Raw genomic sequence first — 22675 nt, forward strand, 5'->3', positions numbered from 1 at the left:
GGCAGAGAGAGAGAGAGAGAGAGAGAGGATCCGAAGCAGGCTTTGCACTGACAGCAGACAGCACGATGCAGGGCTTGAACTCATGAACTGTGAGATCATGATCTGAGCTGAAGTCAGACACTTAACCTACTGAGCCACCCAGGTGTACCAAGATAGATTTCTTAAAGCTTAGCTGGATCTAGGGCTCATTGACGTCAGTGGGTCCCAGCTCTTTGTTATCCACATTTCAACTTTATTCTATGTAGCTACAGTTCACAGGCAGGTTCTATCCATGCGCTGGCTCCCTGCAGCTCCAACACTTAGTACCTACCAGCTTAGCAATTTCAAGAAAAACTCAACTGCTTTGTTCCTACAATCTGAGCAGAAGTCTTCAGTCTCTCATTGCCCCCAGGTTCATGCGCTCATTACTTAACCAATCAATCACTGTGGCATGGAGGGTGCAGTGTTCTAACTGGTAAAGTTTGGACCAGGCACCCAGGGGAGATGGGTCAGTTCTACCCACACCGTATATTCTTATAGAAAGGTAGATAGTTTCTGAGGTAAAAGAGAGGTGTGGTAAAAGAGCTGATATGAACTCAGTGTTTGTATTGGCTCATCCCAGGAAGACTTCTGGAGTTAAAATGGCTCTTTAGGGGCACCTGGGTGGCTCAGTTGGTTAAGTATCCAACACTCGATTTTGGCTCAGGTCATGATCTCACGGTCCATGAGTTTGAGTCCCGTGTCGGGCTCTGCAATGACAGTGTGGAGTCCGCTTGGAATTCTCTTTCTCTCCCTCTCTCTCTGCTCCTCCCCTGCTTGCTTGCACGTGCTCTCTCTCTCTCTCAAAATAAATAAATAAACCTTAAAATAAAATAAAATAAAACGGCCATTTAGAGTATTCCCACAATGACATCAATTAGTCACTGGATATAAACTACCACAGAAGGGACAGCCATTGGGTAGGATTGCTCTCTATAGTGGGAGCAATCCCTGGAGAGGCTGGCAGCTGAAAGCTGTCTGCCAATTGCCCTCCTAGGGGCTGGGGTCACAAGTCCTCCTGGGAGGAGGATCCGAGTGACTTGTCACAATGTCCCCACTGTCCCCACCGCAATTAACTGTCTCATGCAGAAGGTCATAAGATACAAATATACAAATATCTATCTACTTCATAGCTTATACAGTCCTTTTGCAAAGAATCTCATGGAGTATTATAGTTACCTCAAAACCTTAAGGGGGGGGGGCGCCTGGGTGGCGTAGTCGGTTAAGCGTCCAACTTCAGCCAGGTCACGATCTCGCGGTCCGTGAGTTCGAGCCCCGCGTCGGGCTCTGGGCTGATGGCTCAGAGCCTGGAGCCTGTTTCCGATTCTGTGTCTCCCTCTCTCTCTGCCCCTCCCCCGTTCATGCTCTGTCTCTCTCTGTCCCAAAAATAAATAAAGGTTGAAAAAAAAAATTAAAAAAAATTAAAAAATTAAAAAAATAAAAAAATAAAAAACCTTAAGGGGAAGAAATCTGAAGGGAAAAAAAGTGACCATTTACTAAAAGAAGGTAAAATGTGATAGGCAGATTTTTGGATTTCATAGACCAATGAAATTGTCCTTAAAAATCGAGATGACAAACATAAGCTTACCACCTTCTATATTTACCAAGTAGGAATTTTTTTTTTCACACAGTCATTAAAGAGATAAGTTATTTGAAACTAAAAGTTAGGATGGAACCAACACCAGAATAAAGGACAACTTATGTTTAAATTAATATACCTTCATGAAAATGTACTACATTGTTATGTATCTTATTCATCATGGACAGGAGAGAAGTATGTCACCAGCTGTATGATTGTGGACTGGTATTTAGGAATCATTATCATATGTGAGATTAAAACCAACAAAAAACAAACAAACCCAAACAACCTACTATGGAGGTTCCTTGGTAGCACATCCGGGAAAACTTTGTAGGAAAGGTCACATTAAATCTGGACCCTTCTGGAAAGCCAGGTAGCAGGGTGAGTCAGGGGAGAGGTTTCAGGTTAAGTGAAGAATGTGGGCAAAGACAAAGAGTAGGGTGCAATCACATAATGAAATGTAGTCATCCTGCTCAGGAGGGACATTAGTCATATAGAATAGGGTTGAGCAATGAAACTGAAGTATGTTGGGACTTGATTATTCAGTAAGCAGTCAGATATATTAGAGGTTTTTGAGCTAGGAATTTACGTGATTAGGTTTATGCTTTAGGAAAAATAACTTATTAGTAAATAGGCTTTACTTATGAAATATACTTAAAATGGACCATATGGTAGAGAGTTTGTGTCTTGTTACAAGACTGTTGTTGTAGTCTGTGAAAAGTAAGAGGAAGAAGCCGATTAGGAATTTGGCCTTGAGAATATTAAGGAGGAAATGGATGTGGCAAATACAGTAGGAATAGAATCAACAAGATTTGGCGATGTATGGAATATGAGAGCTTAAGGAGAAGGAGGAGAATGATAGTGGAAGTTTCATTAATAGAGAAAGAGAGTGAGCAAGAGAGAGACTTTGAAAAAAGATAAAAAGATCAGTTGTAGGCATCATAAATCTAAATATTCTGTGTTTAGAGACGGCTAAGAGACGGCTGGAGAGAAAGTCTATTTCTAAAAAAATGCTTCTTCTTTCACGCTATCATATTGTGAATTGTTCAGTGTCAACCAACGATAAATGAAAGCAGCCTTTGCTTTGCATGTTAACTGCATCTTGTGCAAATCAGAACTGCTTCCTCACTGCTCACTGAGATTGAATCTCCGTCAACACGGTACCATGCAAAGTGAGAGCTCCCTGCACATAGGTGAGCCTCCCTATTTTTTCTAATGTTTTATTTATTTTTTGAGAGCGTGCAAGCAGGGGAGGGGCAAAGAGAGAAGTGGACAGAGGATCCAAAGCGGGTGCTGCACTGACAGGCTGACAGCAGTGAGCCCAATGTGGAGCTGAAACTCACGAACCGCAAGATCATGACCGGAGCTGAAACGAGACGCTCAACCGACTGAGCCACCCAGGTGCCCTGGGCCTCCTTATTTTTAATCCATGTTGTGATTATTGGCAAATTGCCCAGTTGATGTTTCATGACCACTGATGAAATGTATTGAATTTATTGCTTGTGCATCTGGGTCATTACCTCATAGATTGATTCCTAGTTACTTTGCTCTAAAAAGGAGAGAAACCAAAGTGGCCGAATACCAGGGGACTCTGTCAGCTGCTGCCCTCACACATAATTCTATAGCCATTACTTATATTTGAAACTGTATTTGATTTCAGTCTACCTAAGTTTGCCTCATCATTCACAGGTGTTTGTAATGCTGTATTTTTCCTCTATATGAATTCCAGAGGTAAAGTTATGCTATCATGTTTCACCTTTCCATTAGTATAGTAGTTGTAGTTTGGAAACTTTTGGTTGTTATAGTATTTTGGTGTTTTTGTTATGGGTACTTTGTACATAATACCGACTACCTGGATTTAGAGAGAAGTCACTGAGACCAGAAGCAGAGTGGGTTAGTGGGTAGGAGCCACGGTAACAGCAACATCCAGTCAGAGTGAAGGCAACAGTGGGCACCAACATGTAAAAGTGGGGCATCTCGGTGGGTGGCAAGAGCAAAATGAGACATGTGATATCTGACATCTAGACGCAGTTGCCATCTGAGAGGCTGGTGCACAAATCATAGGCCTTCCAACAATGACAGTGATGTTTCTGGGACAAAATTTCAAACCCAGAGGCTTAAGTGTTAGGAATGGGCAACTAGGCAAAACATTGGGACTGAAGCTAAGGATTCAGGACAACACAGAGGTCCAATTATTTGAATTATGTGGTGTAAAAATTGTGACTTACGGAATAGTAAATGAAACCAGTGGTGTGGTATCTTTGGAACAAAATCATAGAAAATTGGCCTAAAACCAGGCTTTGCCTAATGAAAGCTGCTTGGGTACTTACTGCCTGCAGTCAAAAGGAAGTGCCATGGGGTGGGCAGATCCAAGGGCCTAGAGGATGACTTGCCATGTGATGGCCTGATGGAAGCTGATAGCCGATGTCATAGTTTAAGAACTAGATTTGATGGCAGGCTATACAACACCCGTGAAAAAGAATTAATACCAACTACTGATGACATGCCGTGACATCCCTCAGATTCATTGGTTGTCTTGATTTGGCTTTCTTCTTTTCTATGTCATTAGAGCCTATATTCTCTCAGTAAAATATTTTTATGATGGTCTAAGTCTATTCTTTTTTTTTTTTTTTTTCAACATTTATTTATTTTTGGGACAGAGAGAGACAGAGCATGAATGGGGGAGGGGCAGAGAGAGAGGGAGACACAGAATCGGAAACAGGCTCCAGGCTCTGAGCCATCAGCCCAGAGCCCGACGCGGGGCTCGAACTCACGGACCGCGAGATCGTGACCTGGCTGAAGTTGGACGCTTAACCGACTGCGCCACCCAGGCGCCCCCGTCTAAGTCTATTCTTGATTACGGACGCTACTGGAAGTCTTTAGTCTTTCTCGTGATTCTTGCTCAGACTTGTTCTTTGCTTTCTTGGATTGTACAATCAATTAAGAAGTTTTTGCTGTTAATAGAACAAATGGTCCATGTGCTCTCCTTGGATGAATTTCAGTTTGTTAACTTGCACAGGAAAGAAATTACACAAACTGTGCTTTATCAGATTTGAGTCTGGTTTTACATTTCATTTTTTATTTAAAAAATTTTTAACATTTATTTTTGAGAGACAGAGCATGAGTGGGGGCGAGGCAGAGAGAGAGGGAGGTACAGAATCTGAAGCAGGATCCAGGCTCTGAGCTGTCAGCACAGAACCCAACACGGAGCTTGAACTCATGGGCCGTGAGATCATGACCTGAGCTGAGGTCAAACGCTTAACCGACCCAGCCACCCGGATGCCCCTAGTTTTACATTTTAAAGATTAGGTATCTACTATTTCAGTTTCTTAGTAATTGTATTTAAGAATAATAAGTTTGCGGGGCACCTGGGTGGTTCAGTCGGTTGAGCGTCCAACTTTGGCTCAGGTCATGATCTCAGTTTGTGGGTTCGAGCCCCACATCAGGCTCTGTGCTGACCGTTTGCTCGGACCTGGAGCCTGCTTCGGATTCTGTGTCTCCTTCTCTCTCTTCCTCTCCCCCACTCACGCTTTGTCTCACTCTGTTTCTCAAAAATAAATAAATGTAAAAAAAAATTTTTTTTAAGAATAATAAGTTTGCTTTGTTATTCTTTTTAATTCTTTCCCTCTTTTAATGGAAAATTAAGATAAATATAACATGATTACTATGTGAAATTCCATTATTGGTTTGTAAATTTCATATTAAGTTGTACTAGTTGAATATTATACTAGCGCAAAAAAAAAAAAAAAAAAAAAGACAACTACAGTGGGATTTGTATGCCCTGGGGGTAAATTTCATCACATAGAATGTTTTTACTTAGCATGTACTTCTCACATGCAATTAGCTTTCAGCAACTCAGTTTCACCTGTGTTGTGTTCTTTTACATCAACCAACTCATTGTTTGAGTCGGATCTTTACTGTTTGCTTTACTTAAATCTCCCAAGCTTGTGATTCAGAGCTCACCAAAATCTCAGTCTAGATGAGAATTTTTAATTGTTCAGATTGAGCTTTCTTCTTCTTTAGCAATGTTCATTCTTTGTTTTAACCTCTCTCCTCAAGTTCTCTGCTCTTTATTAATCAATTCATTTAGTCAGTCAATCAATAAATCTATATCCATCTGTTCATTCATCAGACACTTGTTTCAGACCATGCCATGTATGGCAGTTGGCTAAGCAGAGGAGAATCAAAGGTGAATGAGACTTGGCCTCATAAGCCGATTCTTGCCTCTATGCTTTGCTCACTCTGTGGCTTGCCCATCAACTAGTGAGCAAACCCTATCAATGCTGACACTTTTCCTGCCAAATCTGTTCCTTGCTGCTCCTACCAGTCTCCATTAACATCACCTTACATCAGATGTCTATTCTGTCTTTGGGATGACTGCAATTGTTAATTACTTGAACTCTCTTCCGATTCGTATTCAACTCTGCAGTCAGAAGATCTTCCTGAAATGCAAGTCAGATCTTGTCACAAGCTACTCAAAATCCCTTCAGTATCTTCCAGTCCCCTTACAGTGACGTCCAGATCATTAATGTTCTTTTCCGGATCTGGCTCAAGCATCTGCCTCATCCCTTGGCACTTCCTCCCTGAAACTCTGCAGTAACTTGAACATGTGCTCTTCTGCCTTTGGGTCTTCTGATGAGCTTTCCCTTCTAACTCTTCACCTCGATGTTCTTCATCTCCCCACTTCCTTCACCACCCTTTTCCTAGCTAATTCCAACACATACTTAATGTCTCAGCTTTGGTATCACTACTTCTGGGTTAGGTATCTCATCTATGTGTAGCTTTGCCATGGCACTGAAACTGCTTCTCATCTTTTTCTGTTGCCATTTATATCCCTGTCATCGTGTTGGGTTTTTTTTTAATGTTTATTTATTTTTGAAAGAGAGAGAGAGAGCAGGGGAGTGGCAGAGAAAGAGGGAGACGGGGGATCTGACGAAGGCTCTGCTCTGTCAGCACAGAGTCCAATGCGGGGCTCAAACTCACAAACCCTGAGATCATGACGTAAGCCAAAGTCTGATGTTTAACAGACTGAGCCACCCAGGTGCTCCCCTGTCTTCTTGTTTTTATGTCTCTTCTTGTCTTTATAAGAGACAGGGAAATGTCTATACCACTCCACATACCTGGAAACTAGCTTAAGTGCTTGCTATATCATATGCGCTAAGTGCTTGTTGAATGAGTGGATGATTGAACAAGAGGACACCCCATCAAATATTTCAAGTGTTTTAAGAAAATACTTATAGGGGCACTTGGCTGGCTCAGTCAGTGGAGCCTGCAACTCAAACTCAGGTTTGTGAGTCTGAGCTCCAGGTTGGGTATAGATTACTTAAAATTTTTTTTTTAATCTTTTACAAAAAGGAAATACTTATAAATTCTTTTAAAAATGCCATTGGAGGGGCGCCTGGGTGGCGCAGTCTGTTAAGCGTCCGACTTCAGCCAGGTCACGATCTCGCGGTCCGTGAGTTCGAGCCCCGTGTCGGGCTCTGGGCTGATGGCTCGGAGCCTGGAGCCTGTTTCCGATTCTGTGTCTCCCTCTCTCTCTGCCCCTCCCCCGTTCATGCTCTGTCTCTCTCTGTCCCAAAAATAAATAAACGTTGAAAAAAAAATGCCATTGGAGTCCATTTTCTATACTCCATACTAGGACAATAAATAGAAAATAACCAATGACTTGGTTGTTAGTTCTCACATCTGGAATAAGAGAAAAAGTAAATGTGGGAACGGAGTCACTATGCTTTGTGTCATATATAAAATGCCGAGTGCAGCCGATTTGTGACACGGACTTAGATTTAGACTTCTTAATTCGAATCTCTGGATTTCATTTTCTTTTTTCTCCCCATTAAATGACCCACAAAAGCAATCTCTCTCCCACCTTTTAAAAATCATTCTCCATACCAGTTTTTAAAATTGCATACTTCCCTAGGGACTGAAATAATGGAAAGCCACTAAACCAGGGGTGTAAAATCTGAAAATAGAGGGGACCACATTTACCTCAAGTTCAGGTGCATACTAGTCAAGCCACTTTATTGATCTAGAAAATTAGAGGTGTTGGATCACCTAGCACTTGGCGTTCTATAATACATTCTCAATAGGAGTTAATTTCCAAATTTTCAACTTCTATAAAAGTTGCAGTAAAATACCGACTTCATAAAGTAAGGTATATTTCTATATGCCTCTGCATTTGAATTACCTTAGCTTGCATGTAAATCCTTCTATGACAGGAATCTCCGCTTTAAACTGGACTGGATCCACTGCAGGAATTTAGGCATAATTGGACATTTTTGAAAGCTAGTGGGATAAGTGTAAGAAGATCCTGATTTTTATGGATAGATTGTCATGAGGATTTTTGTTTTGCACTATCAGAAGTCGAGGAAGTTTTGTGCCTGGGTGCCTGGGAGCTAGAAATAAATGTTATGGTGGGCAACATGTCTCTTTCCTGACCTCTTATTAAATCAGAGCCTCTTGGGGGAGAGGTGCTTTGGGTGGAAGCTGAAGAAGCATTTTCATAAGAGAAGACAAGGTTTGGGAGAAGAACATTTTCTACAATTCGTGGCGGGACACATTGCCACACAGGCACAATGAGTTGTTACTGGAATGTGGTACCATTTCTGATCCCTAAACTGAAGATTTAGGACACACTGAGAGACACAGCTCTTAACAGTGATCATATGGCCCTTCAAAGGGCCTCTCAAGGGAGATTGGAAAGGGGACTGGTGTGAACATGGGCAAGACACCCCTAGAGACTGAAAAAATACTGTGGTGAAGAATTTTGCAACAGAGCATTGACGCATGACGTACAAAGGAAAACAACAGGCTCATTAAATTTGATTAATCGTTATTAATAAAAACTCCTTTGTATCCCCAGGATGATGAGACCAAGGAAAACTTGGATTAAATTTACAAAAGGGTAACGTGGATGCAGTTTCTAAGCCATACGCTGCTATTGTGCTATTTTTATGGAAGAAACTTACCCATCATTTTCCCATCTCCTGTGCATGCTCTGTGCAAAAGTGTAGCCACAGGCCATAAAGGTCTGTTGAGTATTTGAAATGTGGCTGATCTAAATTGAAATGTGCTATAAATGCAAAATACACACTGATTTCTCAGACTTAGTATGTTTCTTTTTACTTTTTAAAATGTAGCTACTAGAAAATTAAAAATCACATATATGGTTTGCATTATGTTTCCATTGGATAAGGCTGCCCAATAATTCACATTTGGACACTAAATCATATGCCATTTATTTCACTTTTTAATTCATTCATGCAAAAATGTTTAGCTTGATAACATTATAAGGTCCTGGGAGGATAGGTTTTAAGTTTCTAATTTGTATTTTTCCAGATACTTAAAACACTGGTAGCATGTGATAGTTTTTACTTTATACTTGTTGATTTAAATTGATTTAAGAAGACTGTTTATTTCCATAAATCTGTGAACTACTTTCAGATTGTGTCCTAGATAAGTGCATTTTGATTATAAACAGAACTGTATTATAAAAAGTATTCAGTTCAGAAAATGTGCTAATGAATAACAGAATTATTTTAATTCCATCATGAGCTCATTTTTCCATTTCTTGTTTTATATTTTTTAAGTGGGAATTTCAAAAAAGAAATTAGGACAATTTTCTTCATTAATGTATTTATTTCCATAAGCCTTTGATAATTTAGTTTAAGTGGGAGGAATGTTAGTTGAATTTCTAAAATTCCAGATTATGATTTTTATTTTTAACTACCTATTTGAAAATAATTTTCCTGCAGAAGACTTGTAAGAACACACCCTTCCATCAGACTCATCATTTATATTTGCCACATTATATTATTGTATTTCTTTAAAAAAAAATTTTTTTTTAATGTTTATTTATTTTTGACACAGAGAGAGAGAGAGAAACAGAGCACGAGCAGGGGAGGGGCAGAGAGAGAGAGTGAGACACAGAATCTGAAGCAGGCTCCAGGCTCTGAGCTGTCAGCACAGAGCCCGATGGGGCTCAAACTCACGAACTGCGAGATCATGACCTGAGCCGAAGTCAGGACGCTCAATCGACTGAGCCACCCAGGCGCCCCATATTATTGTATTTCTTTATCCCCCCCCCCCAAATACTTCAGTTAGTATTTCCTAAGAAAAAGAATATTCTCCTATAAAATCATAGCACAATGACCAAAGCCATGAAATTTAACGTAATCCAATGCAATTATCTATCATACAATGCATATTTAAATTTCACCAGTCATCTTTCTGTTATTCCTCCCTGCCCCACCCCAGTTTAGGGTCTGATTCAAGAACATGCATTGCATTCAATTGCCATGTGTTTTTTAGTTGCCTTTAATTGGGAACAGTTCCCATGTCTTTTTTTCTTCTTTCAAGGCAATGATATTTTTAAGGGTCTAAGCCAATTGTTTTATACTGTGTCCTTTGATGTGAGTTTCCAAGTGATTCGAAGCAGGTTATGAGTCTTCGGACAGTAATACAGCATAAATGATGCTGTGATTTTCTCAGGCACCGCATCAGGAGAACGTGGCAATGTCCCACTTTGGTGATATTAGCCTGGTAAATGTGGTGTCCTCTAGGTTTCTCCACTGTAAAATTGCAAATGCAATTGTAAAAAAAGTTACAGCTTTTAAAATTAATTTGCAATTCATAAATAATGAAGACAGAGATACTTCATCTATATATCTTGTTCTTCTTCAAATAGTCACCCAATTTTTAGTCTACATTGATGATTCTTACCTGAACTAACTATACTTCAAATTCAACCAAAACAGCATCTCGCTACAGATTTAATGCAGAAGAAGATAATGAGGATCCAGATGAATTCTATCTAGCAGACACTAAGATATTTGTAAAAGTGTACAATCATGCCACTCTTCTCACTAGTTTATTTGTGGTTAGAAAAATAAAGCTATTTCCATCCAAATATGTTATTCACGTTAACAAGTTATGGGTTTATGATTCCACATTTCAACTAAACTTTATTGTTATTTAAAAATGGATTGAAAGAAAGGATACAGGAGTGCTGATACATAGGGGCACATGTACCCCAATGTTGACAGAAGCACTTTCAACAATAGCCAAATTATGGAAAGAGCCTAAATGTCCATCTACTGGTGAATGGATAAAGAAGATGTGGTTTATATATACAATGGACTACTACTTAGCAATGAGAAAGAATGGGTTCATGTCATTTGCAGCAGTGTGGATGGAAGTGGAAGGTATTATGCTAAGTGAAATAAGTCAGTCAGAGAAAGACAGATATCATATGTTTTCACTCATATGTGGAACTGGAGAAACTTAACAGAAGAAGACCATGGGGGAAGGGAATGGGAAAAAAATAGTTACAAACAGAGAGGGAGGGAGGCAAACCAGAAGAGACTCGTAAGTACAGAGAACAAACTCAGGACAGACATGGGGTGGGGATGGGGAGAGGGGAAAATGGGTGATGGGCACTGAGGAGGGCCCTCACTTGTTGGGATGAGCACTGGCTGTTGCATGTAAGCAATGAATCACCGGAATCTACCCCCAAAACCAAGAGCACACCGTACACACTGTATGTTAGCTAATTTGACAATACATTATATTTTAAAAATAAAATAAAATAAAAAATAAAGATGAATTGGAAGGGGTGCCTGGGTAGCTCAGTCAGTTAAGCATCCCACTTCAGCTCAGGTCATGATCTCATGTTAGTGAGTTGGAGCCCTGTGTTGGGTTCTGTGCTGAGAGCTCGGAGCCTGGAGCCTGCTTCAAATTCTGTGTCTCCCTCTCTCTCTGCCCCTCCCCTGCTCATACTCTGTCTCTGCCTCTCTCTCAAAAGCAAATAAATATTTTAAAGAAATGATAACATATTTCTAAATGTCTCACTATCAATTTGTGATGTAGTAAACATAAATATAACTCATAAACCAAAGGTCTAGGAGATCCTCTACAAGTTTGAGAGTGTAAAGGGGCCTTGAGAACAAATCTAGTCTATCTTTTGGGGAAAGGTGTCTTCAGTATCGGCCGAAGGTTTTCCACAGAAATTCCTTATCTTTTAGAGGTATGTAATGTAATATTGAGAGGTAAAATAATATGATGTCTGAAATTTGCTTGAAAATAATACCATGACGACAATGGTAGGTGTGGTAGTGATGTGGACAGTTCCAGCAGCGGTGGTGAGGAGGGTATAGATGAAATGAAACTGTGCTGTTAACTGTTGAAGCTGTGTGATTGCTACACAGAGGTTCATGATAAAGTCTTATTTTGACCAGGCTTGAAGATTTTCAAAACAAAAGTTGTTTTTAAAGATTTCATCTCTGGATAAGCTTTTTAATGCTATGGATTTGGAGAGAATCAAGCTTAATTGCCTGAAATGTCATAATTATTTAAAACATGTTAATTATAGTTTCATAGATTTATATAATACCTTTCTTCTGAAGGGTTCAAGCTGATTAACTTTGGCTGGTTTTTGAAACATGAATACTCATTATCTATTTCTTTGACATTTTGAACATCTTAGGGAAGTTTGCAAAGTAAGAACAAACACATTGAGTACACATCGAACACTATCGTTCCATAAGTAGTTTTGTATGTCTGGAATTAGCTGCAATAAAATAAATGCTGCTTGCATGAAGATTGTATTGTTCTCCTCCTAAAATGAGATAGATTTCATTTTGGTTCTTGGTTCTGCCACTTTATACTACTTATCATGACATTAACAATAATAGACATAATATACAAACAAAGCCAAAATTTACTGATCTTAATATGTGACTGGTTTTGTGCTAAATCCTTACATTAGTTTATTCATTGAATCCTTACAACAATACTGTAAGTTACTTTAAATTTTTTTTTTTTTTTTTTTTTTTTTTTTTAGCGATCTCTACACACAACATGGGGCTCGAACTCACCATCCCTGAGCCAAGAGTCACGTGTTCTTCTGACTGAGCCAGCCAGGAACCCCACTTTTGTTTAGTAAATTTAGTACTTTAGTAATTTAGTAATTTAGTACTTTAGTAAATTTAGTACTTTTGTTTAGTAAATAACCTGCCAGTACATATTTGCTAAGGAGAAGAGCAAAAATTGGAAGCTAGGGCACCAATCAGCATCTCTTCAATCCACTGCATTAAGTTGTCCTATCTTACCAGCTAACTGTCTTGGGTAAGTTATTTGACCTCAGCCTTATTTTCCTCTTTTATAAGATAGGGATACAAATAGTAACTACCTCATAGGCACAAGGATTACATCAGATAAACAGATAACATACAATTGTACTCTATCCCCCTCTTAGAAATTTGTAATGTATACTAGCACTTGAGAAGTCATGTAAGAAAGAAAGTTGGTTAATTTTGTTTAACTCAATGTTTGCTAAGTTTACTTCATTATGGAGTTTCTTTGCTCCTGTAACACATACCAACATCCCACAGAACACGCTTAAAATTAAACTATATGCAGAATTTTTCAAAGCTAGATTTTTGACTAATTGTTGCAGTTATTTTTATCATATTTAAATAAATAAACACAAAATTTTTATATAATAAACTTATTTGCCTCTTTCTAGAGTGTAAGTGACACGAGCAGATACCTGTTTAAAGAAATATTTTTCTTTTATTCATGATCAGAAAATCTGAGTTTCAGTTCTGAAATTCTGATTCAATTCAATAAATATTTATCATATGTCCTTTTTAAAAAACTTTTTAAAAAATGTTTATTTATTTGCTTTGAGAGAGAGATAGAGAGAGAGAGATTGTGCACATGCGCGAGCAGGGGAGGACCAGAGAGAGAGAGAAAGAGAATCCCAGGCAGGCTCTGAGCCAGACAAGGGGCTCGATCCCATGAACCTTGAGATCATGATCTGAGCTGAAACCAAGAGTCAGATGCTTAACCAACTGAACCACCCAGGTATCCCTTTTGTATGCCTTTTATACATCAAGTGCTGGCCTAATGCTGATAATCCAAAGATGAATTGGATGTGATAGTTATCTTCACATTGCACATAAATATATGGATTGATTTGCCTCCTCTATACAGGCACATTCCTCTATTGTTGTTTGATTGGTTGTTTCTTTAAATAGTATTTCTGGGGGTGCCTGGGTGGGTTAGTCGGTTGAGCGACCAACTCTTGATTTCAGCTCAGGTCCTCATCTCACGGTGGTAAGAGGTTGTGAGATCGAGCCCTGTATCGGGCTCTGTGCCAGGTGTGGAGCCTGCTTAAGATTCTCTCCCTCTGCCCCTCTCCTGCTCTCTCTCTCTCTTTCTCTAAATATATATATATTTAAATATTGATATTATTATATAATAATATATATATTAAATATATATATTTAAATACAGATGATTGCATTAGGTGCTATAACACATTGTATCGGTGCTCCCTCGAAAGGGAGGTATATGTAAAGTGATTTCCAAAGGTGGAAGGAGATGTAAGACCAAAGACAAAGGCTGAGAAGTCCCGCTTGATAAGAAATAGTTTATTAAGAAGACTTACAAACAGAAGGGTGTCTTTCATGGCCACAAGAGGAGATCTCCACAACCCCACCTCCCATAAGACATGCTTTTATAGCCCTAGTGAGTACATACTGGGGGGACCACCTTAGAGGGGAATGTTTGAGAATAGGTGTGTGTCATAGTCATATCTGCAGAGTAGATCAAGGACATTATGCTTTAAGTGTGTACTTAAGGGTGTGGTTAAACAGAAGAAAAGAATGGGGTGGGGGCGGTGCTGTGCTCGGAAGGCTTCAGGTCATAGAGCAGTCATTATCACAGTGGATTTGTCCAGGATGGTGTTAGTCTGGTTCACAAAACAGGTATAAATAAAGTGTCATTAAAAATCAGAGTAACTGCTCAACTTTACCCAATGTCACTGAAAAGGATTTTATTGAGGATGTGTTATGTGAGTGGAGAAAATTAAAATGCTGACAGACACAAGAGACAGAAGTATTTCTAGGCAAAGAGAATTGTACAAAGAAGTAATGCCAGAAAAGTCCACGTTTCACGCCAATAGGAGTAGGTAAGGGTGTCAGGCAAACAAATAGAAATATAAAAACATAATTGGGAACAAAATACGAAGGCTCTTTAAATATTATTTAAGGATTTTGAGGAAATTACCTGTGATTCTCGTAAGTATGACTTTATGACATGGGTGAGGACACTTCAGTGTCAGAAGGCCAATTCTTTAAGATCCTGAAGAGGAATTTTCACGCGTGTGTTAAAGTTCTACCAAAGAGATAAAATATGCTAAATCACTACTGTGCACAATAGCATTCGGCCACTATCCTTCAATAAAATACTTGTCATAAACTATGTAATTATCCTGGTTTTTTTAAAGTATGTCCAGTTTTGATTTTTTTCAAATTGTTTAATTTCAGTCTATTTCTTAAAACAAGACAGCAAAGAAAAACTAAAAGAAAGCACACACACAATGAAAAAAATAAAATTAAAGTGTTGCCAGATGCATGAGTCCAACATATTAGTCAGAAACTTAGCAGGGTTGTGCACTACATAACAGCAATATCATAGGAGGTTTTAGAAACTCTTGGCGTGTTGGTAATTGAGAATCTTACATTTTTCGCCAACAGAGAAACTGCTTAATTCAACTAGAAAGTGTGACATAAACCCAACACTGACCTCACTTAATGACTAGCCAAATAAAAACAGAAGTTTAGAGGTTTCACAGCTGCTGACAGAGTCCATGGAAAGAATTATTTTGGAATATTCTTACTGTTGCTAAAGAAGGAAACTAAAGAGGTCAGAAATAAGAAACCAGGAAGAAAACAAGCCTGTCAGCATTCAAAACTGATTACAAGGGAATTACTTTGTGGTTAAAAATCCACAGTGTTTCAGCAACTTTATTTAGGAATGTTTATCCCAGAGGACTTTCATTGCATGTATTTTGCTACAAATATATTTGCTTACCTTAACTCCATAAAGAGCTTTATAAACCACAACTGGTTGGATTTGAATTTGCTAGCTTTCACAACTGCTACCAACTCCATTGAAAACCAAGAGACTTTCAGGATGTGGGAGGGACCCTGGCAGTCACAGGGTCCAATTAGGTGGCTGTCCCTTTTGTTATGGTTCACATCTTAGAAGAAGTCAGATAATGAGCCCCAGCGCCCACCATTAGCAAGTAGGACCCTGTTAATTGTGTAGAGGGCCCTTATGATGAATGTGACAAAAGGAAATACGGTGTTTTTCTAGCCTACACCAGTTAGTTTATTTTCATTCTATCTATTGTTTTAATACTTGTGGAATAAATAATTGTTGAAAAATTTAATATAATGATTTCTTTGAACAAACAAAAGAATCTCTCACTTGGGTTGGATAACCAGATGCCTGTAATGTGGGGTAGTGGGCGGTACATCAGATGAGATTCAGGGGGCCTATGCTCCATTTTCTACTCATTTACTATTTGATTACCCTTGTCTAAGGCTAACTTCCTCAGTACCAGCTTCATCATATTTGTTTATTATTATTATTTTTAATGCTTATTTTTGGGAGACAGAGCAGGAAAGGGGCGGGGGTGGGGTGGGGTGACGGGGACAGAGGATCCAAGGCTGGCAATCTGCTGACAGCAGACAGCCCAATGTGAGGTTTGAACTCACGAATCGTGAGATCATGACTTGAGCCCAAGTCGGATACTTAACTGACAGAGCTACCCTGGTGCCCCAGCTTCATCATCTTTAATATGGAGGTGATGATGACATATCATAATGATGTGGGGATCAAGAGAGATTATGTATCCCAAAGTAGCTCATTAAAGCAATAATTTGCTATATTGCCTCAATTCTCCACCTTCCCATAAACACATCTTAACTTCTCATAGTTCCTTGAACTCAGAGTTAGATTAAGGCATGGCATGGACAGATTAAGCTGAGTGCCAACCTATAAAATTGCTGCACAGCCCTGGATTACATTGGAAGTATATTGCCAGATAATGCAGGCTTTGACCTGTCATCCTTGGCAAAGTGTAAATTTCTGGTTTCATTTCTGCCAAAAGAGGCATGCCTTCGAGCAGAAATAAAAATACAAAACTCCCCTTGCTAGAATTAGCTATCTATGCTGAGCTTTCTTTCAAACAAGCAGTTACAAACCAGCTACAATTCCAAGGACCAAAATGCAGGTCACAATGCTGCTTAATGGGGACATAATTCATCTTAAAAAAAAAATTAATCTATGGATATGTATCCCACTAAGTTGTCACATATTTTCAGAATATTGGCTATGCTTTGACCAGTAGAAGGCAATCGGTGAAGAAATTTGTTTCTATGTAAAATCTTTATAACTCTCCATACTCTCTAAATACATGCTCAACAAGAAGTTTTTGTATATTAGTTAAAAGGGGTGCCAATTCGCCTGCCAACATTGCTTGGGTTTTCTCGCACTTGCTATACTTTTCCACATATTTCCATCTACATGCATGCTGTCTTTACACCACTTTGTTCACTACTCACCTTTTGAGTCAATTAAAAAATCAATTCCTATATGATACCTTCCTTTCCCCCTTAGTTCCCTAGAGGGAATTATGATATTTTCGTAATTCTAAGACATCAACTTTTTTTGGGTAAATCAAAACAAAACCAATAGAATATTAAAGATATGCATCAGTTAAAGACATGTTCCATCAGAAAAAAATGCTAAGGTGGTCAAAAAAATTTTAACATCTAGAAAATACAGTAGTTGCTTATTCCTACGAGTATCTCTAGCACATAGAAGTATTTTAGTACTTCTCACACCATATATATTATAAGGGATGTAAATTTGCCACATAAGACTTGGGTAAACCAAAAGCTGTATTACCTTATTTTAAAAAATCAAAATAAATCTTGCTCTGAAGTCTCTTCTCAACTCCTTTTATATTAATGACTACAGGGGCACCTGGGTGGCGCAGTCGGTTAAGCGTCCGACTTCAGCCAGGTCACGATCTCGCGGTCCGTGAGTTCGAGCCCCGCGTCGGGCTCTGGGCCGATGGCTCAGAGCCTGGAGCCTGTTTCCGATTCTGTGTCTCCCTCTCTCTCTGCCCCTCCCCCGTTCATGCTCTGTCTCTCTCTGTCCCAAAAATAAATAAACGTTGAAAAAAAAATTTATATTAATGACTACAGAGCCCTTCTTCGAAATTGTTCATGATTCCTGGGGGATATTACATAGATCATTCTACATCATCATAGAAGAAAGTATTCTTTTCCTTTCTACTTTCTTTTTTTTTTTTTTTTTTTTTTTTAAGTAGGCTTCATACCCAGTGTGTAGCCCAATAGGGGGCTTGAACTCATGACCCTCAGATCAAGACCTGAGCTGACATCAAGAGTCGGGCACTTAACCAAATGAGCCACGCAGGTGCCCCATGGTGGAAAGGATTCTTGACTTGAGTTCATTCTAGTTACCGGGTTGTCTTGGCCACTGCTCAAACCCATGTGACCTACCTGAAGGTAGGCTACTCTGTGGCTTGGGTAGTAACCTTTCTCCATGCTCAACTCAGACCCGAGGCCTACAAGGCCACAGCTGTAGAGACTGAACCACCAGTCACTATGTGCATTCCTTATCAGTGATCTTGACACCTACTGGGATTCTGAATGGGAATAGGACCCTTGTCTCTACCCACCGCAGGAATTCAGTTGCAAACAATAATTCAATTCCTCTATCCACTCCCCTTCTGAGATAACCCATTATAATCGTCTTCAATTGGCTTGAATCACAAACAATTGGACTTCCTGAACAGTTCTCTTTGTGTTTATTGGGTGGGGGAGGGGCAACTGCCATATAAAGAGAGAATAGACCTTACCTTTTGCAAGTTAGGAAAGGAGACCATTTATTTTACCATGGTGAACTGACAGGAGAGTACACTAAAAGTGATATTAAACAACAGTCAAGATTTACCAGTTGGTTTGGTTTGTATCTCCATCACCTCCCAATAAACAGTGGTTGTTTGGAGGGTAGGAGCTATGTTTTCTTCATGGATGGGTCTTTAGCATTCCACAGAGTGCTACCATATGTTATCAGTCAGTATTGGATCGATGAACTGCGTATAGTGTGAGAATCAATGAAATGAGAATAGTGTGTGAATTCTTGTCTTCTAGAGTAATTCTGGTTTTAGGAACTTTTAGCTGCATTAAAATGTAAAACTAGTTGAATAGAACTCAAGAACAAGGCTCTGTCCTCCAGTCATACCATTTTGATGAATTTCCCTCCAGAAGTACAAGGAATTTTGATTGTCAAACACACTAAATTGCAATTTTAAAATTCGTGGCTCTAAAATTGATTTCAGCTCAGGGCACCTGGCTGGCTCATTCAGTGGAGCGTGCGACTTGGGGTTGGGGTTGTGAGTTCAAGCCTCATGTTGGGTGTAGAGATTAATTAAAAATAAAAAATATTTAAGATAAATAAATAAGTCAAAACAGATTTCAGCTCTGCTTTTTCCCCCTAAGAAGTCACTGTATCTCTGTGCCACTGTGTGTATTGACACAGTGTGAAGTTAGGAAAGTGTTCCAAATTTGGATGGAAAGTACACACTGTTCACTGAGGGCACAGAAGTATCTTTGAAAGTGAAATATTTGATGGGCACACAGACACTTGTACTTTGCTTTCGTTACATATTTAGCAGGGAGTTCCTATCAGTGACAGGAACATGCCATGGGAGAACAAGGAAGTACCTTGGTTACTGTACAGTCACTGGAGTACCCTTTAAAGCCTGAGTGACTTTACTACCTCTGCTCATAAAATTCCCTCATTTAAAATGTCATTTTAAGCCAACTTTCAAGCTTGTACCTAAATCCCCATGCAGCTACTGCTCATTCCTTTACTACCTAGCAAATTCTCACCACCAGACCACTAACCATACATAAAAGATTATAGTCACTCTGATAGAAGTTTCTTATAGGACTTGTTATTGCACAAATTGGAGAGAATAACTTCAAGTCCAGAGACCAAAATGACCCACAAAGTTTTATTTATGCAGCATGTATTTATCAAGACACTTTAGGCAAGGATCTAGAGCAGGCTCTGATGAAAACCATGATTTATTAGTGACCCTCAAGAAGATCGTTATTTCTAGAGGTGGGAACAACAGAAACATAAATGACTATAATTCAGGACATAGTGTGATGAATACTAAAAGAGGAACGGAGTTCAAAGGAGGTAGTAACCACTTTCAGCTAGAGGAATTGGGCATTTCTGCATAGAAGGGTCATTAAACTGTGCCAAAAAGAATGGGTTACATCCCATTTGGACAAACAGTGATTGGGAAGGCAGGTCTAACGCAGGGAATGCCTTGAAGAAAGACACACACTCAGTCCCCGAGAGGCAAATCAGCTACTCAAACAATAGCAAACATTCTTGTTTCATCATATTTCCTACTTGGGTGTATTAAATGTTTATATTTCATATGAGTAATGGAAGACATTATTATGAAATATACTCTATATTTGCTCTATAGTAAAAAATTGACCAACCAACAATATGTAGAGAGTAAAATAGTACATTCTGAAGTTCCTTTGATTGCTTTCCACATTTTTCTTGTCAAAGTAAGTTCTTCATTCAGAGCAGCTATTTCATTAGTCAGCATTCTCCAGAGAAACAAAACCAGTAGGGTGTGTGTGTGTGTGTGTGTGCGTGTGTATATGTGTTTATGTCAGATATACACATATGTATGTATACACACATTATGTATACCCCATATTGGTTGCAGAGAGAGATTTATTTCAAAGAATTGGCTCATAATAATGTCGGGGCAGGTAAGTATGCTATTTGAAGTGTTGATGGGCAGGCTGGCAATTCTTGCATGGGTTGACTATAACCCATATAGTCTTGACTCTGAAGTCAGTGTGGAGCCAACATTACCTTTTTTGGTGGGGTAGGACTTCAGTTTTTTTCTTAAGGTCTTCAACTAATTGGATGGCCTACCCATGTTATGAAGGGTAATGTGCTTTACTCAAAGTCTACTGATTTAAATGATAATCACATCTAAAAACTACCTTCACAGCAACATCTAGACTGATGTTTGATGAAACAACAGATCACAATAGCCTAGTCAAGGTGATGCATAAATCATCATAGTTAACATGATCATGAAGATATTCCCACTAATGAAAAGAGGGAAAACAGTACCTTTCATTTGTTTACGGGCTTCATTATAGTTTTACAAAGATTTTTGCACATGTAGTTTTAAAAACCCTATAAGGAAAGAAGGGAGCATTATTATCAACAATTTCTAAATGACAAATCTGAGGCACAGAGAAATGAAGAATCTTGGAGGTTAAAGAGCTGGAAGTGGTTGGTGTCAGAAATAGAACTGATGTCTTCTGATTCATTACCCAATGGTCTTTCCATTGCACCATCTGCTAGTGTTCCAATCCAAATTCCTATAGCATTTACTATCTGTAATACCCTCTCCAAACTTAAAGATATCATTATTGATATATTCTGTTTCTCCAACTAAATTTTAAGACATGCCTCTTTGTAAATAACCCTGTTATATCCTACATATAATTAAATATCAGTAAGTATTTTTTAAAAATAAGAATGAATGGTGCTACACATCCTATTTATGCTGGGAGACAATCTGTTTATATAATGGATAAAAGACTCTTTGAATTAGTTTTCAAGTCATGCAGATGAAACTGTCACAGTGCTTTTTATAAGGTTGGCAAGTCTGAAAGGCCTAAATTCTTCATGTTAAGAAAGACTTTGAGTTGTATCAACACGGGCAAGTTGCTCAACTTCTACATCTAATTTCTTTATCTGTAAAAAGAGGATGATAATAGAACTTCAGGAATGTGTTGTGGGAATAGAGAGTTACTGCATATATAACAGGTATGAATAGTTCTGTGACACTCAAGGTGCAAGAGATGTCATGGTTCTTTATTTTCCAAATAAAACCATCTCCAAATTACAACTTAGCAACATCGATGAGTCCAATACCAGTTATTAACTGGGGTTTTCCTCATTGGAGCTTACGAAATGGCTTACATCTTCCTGGTTCTTGGTCATAGGATGGCTATTTCCCTCCTTGGCTCCATTTGGCTGCTACATACAGGGTTGTATCTACATACAGGCTGTTATCTCCAGAATGCAGAGTCTAGGCACTTGAGAAATCCACAACCCTCCCCATGTTTCAATTAAGGAATAAAATCCAGTGTAGGGATACCTGCCCGAAGTCTCCATTTTCACCTCCCTTGGGACAGTCCAGTTTAATCCCTTTATTGGCTGAGAACTTTGCAATGAATCCTATTAAAACTCTCTCTCCGAAGATAAGGGGAATCTAGATTTCAAGGGCAAACAGCCATCTTGTCATCATTCTTTGGTGAAAACAATAGAAAAAATTAAAATACTGATCAGTTTCTCAGTAAATCACACAGTTGCACAGGCAAATCACTTAGCATATATTAGCATATGTTAATTGCTCAATGTATGTTGCTTTTTATCGTTATTGTTTGGACTATTACAAATGCATAGTGACTGCTCCATTGAATCTTTTATATCTTGAGAAGCTTTAAGGTATAAGGGAAATTCCTGGCTTTTGGAGTCAAACAGCTCTGGTGTTGATTCATGGCTCTGTCGTCTCTTATCTCTGTGAGCTTAGGTAAATTATTTTACCCAGCTTCAGTTTTTCTTTTGTAAAGTTAATTGTGTAGGCTAATTGCACATAACCCATATAGACTTAGGCTTCACCTGCCAGGACATACACTTGATATTCATAATAATATCCCGATTCTCAAGGCTTTGAGTCCACACCTGAGTGACCAGTAGAAAATTTGGTCTTTTGGTGGCAGCCCTTCCCATTAATTTATTCTGTCTGGGAAGCCCCGTGGGTGAAGGATTCTCATGTCCTTCATTCTCATGTCAGACCGCTAGGCTGCTGTTCTCATGCTTCTCTTTCCTTCTGAACAGTAGGGAAAATTCTTTAGAGTCCCATGATCAGAGATATTTCAATAGTTAGGTCCCCTGTGTCCCTGCATTTTCCTTCCATAGCACTCTCAAGTTTAGGAGGAGAGGGGGAATGTCAGAGAAGATCGAGTACAGTCTTCTGCTGCCACTGCTCGCCTTGACATTCAGGCAAACTACCAGGCCTGTTCTTCCATATCTTCTCATAGTTTCTAAGGTCCCTTTCTCTAGATCACCCTCCTT

The 22675-nt window shown here is 39.0% G+C and overlaps 1 long non-coding RNA gene across 2 annotated transcripts in view; it reads right to left on the reverse strand.

Moving 5' to 3' along the window:
• Positions 1 to 9653: 9653 nt before the first annotated feature.
• LOC123606795 overlaps positions 9654 to 22675 on the reverse strand; it is a 74280-nt gene continuing 61258 nt past the window's right edge. Inside the window, exon 5 of one of the 2 annotated variants that reach the window (XR_006716500.1) lies at positions 9654 to 10164. This is a non-coding gene — a long non-coding RNA (uncharacterized LOC123606795). Of the gene's footprint in view, positions 10165 to 20656; positions 20723 to 22675 lie in introns of those variants that run through there. The other variant, XR_006716499.1, reaches the window with a different exon arrangement.

The sequence above is a fragment of the Leopardus geoffroyi genome, chromosome A2 (genome assembly GCF_018350155.1).
Source record: "Leopardus geoffroyi isolate Oge1 chromosome A2, O.geoffroyi_Oge1_pat1.0, whole genome shotgun sequence".
Taxonomy (NCBI): domain Eukaryota; kingdom Metazoa; phylum Chordata; class Mammalia; order Carnivora; family Felidae; genus Leopardus; species Leopardus geoffroyi.